The sequence below is a fragment of the Anopheles merus genome, unplaced genomic scaffold (assembly GCF_017562075.2).
Source record: "Anopheles merus strain MAF unplaced genomic scaffold, AmerM5.1 LNR4000015, whole genome shotgun sequence".
Lineage (NCBI taxonomy): Eukaryota > Metazoa > Arthropoda > Insecta > Diptera > Culicidae > Anopheles > Anopheles merus.
In genome coordinates this window covers 87,501-90,000 of record NW_024427595.1, presented here as the reverse complement: position 1 = coordinate 90,000, position 2,500 = coordinate 87,501, and the positions used below count along the sequence as shown (strand labels likewise).

The 2,500-nt window shown below is 47.2% G+C and overlaps 1 non-coding gene across 1 annotated transcript; it reads left to right on the top strand.

The window, feature by feature from the left end:
- The first annotated feature begins 2,223 nt into the window (after nt 1-2,223).
- Nucleotides 2,224-2,381, top strand: LOC121600983. The gene has a single exon (XR_006005943.1). It is a non-coding gene; the product is annotated as a 5.8S ribosomal RNA (ribosomal RNA).
- The last annotated feature ends 119 nt before the right edge of the window (nt 2,382-2,500 follow it).

Below are 2,500 nucleotides of genomic sequence, written 5' to 3'. Positions count from 1 at the left end.
ATATGTGCGGGGAGTTCCTTAAGGTTCTTCCTCCCAGAGATCGTCACTATCTGGGACGTACATTAATTTGTACCTACATAGCACACGCTTTTGTAGAGAGCATATCAAGACGTGAAGGTGTTATGTTGGAGGTCGAGTGCGCTGCTTACCAAACTTTGAACGCGGTAACTTGTACTCGGCACCGACATGGACACTTCCAAACCCAAGGAATGAGTTGTGAGTTTTACTAAGAGAAACAGGTAATTGGCAGCGTTACCTATAATTCTTGATATGTGCGGGGAGTTCCTTAAGGTTCTTCCTCCCAGAGATCGTCACTATCTGGGACGTACATTAATTTGTACCTACATAGGCACACGCTTTTGTAGAGAGCATATCAAGACGTGAAGGGTTATGTTGGAGGTTGAGTGCGCTGCTTACCAAACTTTGAACGCGGTAACTTGTACTCGGCACCGACATGGACACTTCCAAACCCAAGGAATGAGTTGTGAGTTTTACTAAGAGTAGGTGATTGAGTCTTGATATGTGCGGGGAGTTCCTTAAGGTTCTTCCTCCCAGAGATCGTCACTATCTGGGACGGTACCTACAACGCTTTTGTAGAGAGCATATCAAGACGTGCGCTGCTTACCAAACTTTGAACGCGGTAACTTGTACTCGGCACCGGTTGTGAGTGGGAGTTCCTTAAGGTTCTTCCTCCAGAGATCGTCGTACACCTACATCTGGAGAGGACGAGTGCGCTGCTTACAAACTTTACGCATAGGCACCGACATTTACTAGGACAAGACAGAGATCGTCACTATCTGGGACGTGTACCTACATGTTGTAGAGAGCATATCAAGACGAGTGCGCTGCTTACCAAACTTTGAACGCGGTAACTTGTACTCGGCACCGACATGGACACTTCCAAACCCAAGGAATGAGTTGTGAGTTTTACTAAGAGAAACAGGTAATTGGCAGCGTTACCTATAATTCTTGATATGTGCGGGGAGTTCCTTAAGGTTCTTCCTCCCAGAGATCGTCACTATCTGGGACGTACATTAATTTGTACCTACATAGGCACACGCTTTTGTAGAGAGCATATCAAGACGTGAAGGGTTATGTTGGAGGTTGAGTGCGCTGCTTACCAAACTTTGAACGCGGTAACTTGTACTCGGCACCGACATGGACACTTCCAAACCCAAGGAATGAGTTGTGAGTTTTACTAAGAGAAACAGGTAATTGGCAGCGTTACCTATAATTCTTGATATGTGCGGGGAGTTCCTTAAGGTTCTTCCTCCCAGAGATCGTCACTATCTGGGACGTACATTAATTTGTACCTACATAGGCACACGCTTTTGTAGAGAGCATATCAAGACGTGAAGTGTTATGTTGGAGGTCGAGTGCGCTGCTTACCAAACTTTGAACGCGGTAACTTGTACTCGGCACCGACATGGACACTTCCAAACCCAAGGAATGAGTTGTGAGTTTTACTAAGAGAAACAGGTAATTGGCAGCGTTACCTATAATTCTTGATATGTGCGGGGAGTTCCTTAAGGTTCTTCCTCCCAGAGATCGTCACTATCTGGGACGTACATTAATTTGTACCTGCATTAGCGCACGCTTTTGTAGAGAGCATATCAAGACGTGAAGGGTTATGTTGGAGGTCGAGTGCGCTGCTTACCAAACTTTGAACGCGGTAACTTGTACTCGGCACCGACATGGACACTTCCAAACCCAAGGAATGAGTTGTGAGTTTTACTAAGAGAAATAGGTGATTGGCCGTTCTCACCTATAAGTCTTGATATGTGCGGGGAGTTCCTTAAGGTTCTTCCTCCCAGAGATCGTCACTATCTGGGACGTACATTAATTTGTACCTGCATTAGCGCACGCTTTTGTAGAGAGCATATCAAGACGGGACGTGTTGTGTTGGAGGTCGAGTGCGCTGCTTACCAAACTTTGAACGCGGTAACTTGTACTCGGCGCCGGCATGGACACGCCCAAACCCTAGTCTTGATGTGTGCGGGAAGTTCCTTAAGGTTCTTCCTCCCAGAGATCGTCACTATCTGGGACGTGCATTAATTTGTACCTACTCTAGCGCACGCTTTTGTAGAGAGCATATCAAGACGTCTCGTAAGAGACAACACTTGTACTTGTACAAGTTTGAGTAACCCATTGTTGCAGGTCGAGTGTGTTGCATACCAAACTTTGAACGCGGTTACGCCACTCGGCGCCGAAAGGCACTCTTTAAACCCTAGGCAGGGGATCACTCGGCTCATGGATCGATGAAGACCGCAGCTAAATGCGCGTCATAATGTGAACTGCAGGACACATGAACATTGATAAGTTGAACGCATATGGCGCATCGGACGTTTAATCCCGACCGATGCACACATTCTTGAGTGCCTACTAATTACCAAAGTCTCATTTAGTTAACTACAGTGGCCGTCCGCGAAGGTGCCCGGGTCATCCGACGCACTGGGCGGTCGCTGTGCATAATGACGTGCTTGGTCCCCGTCTGCGGGTC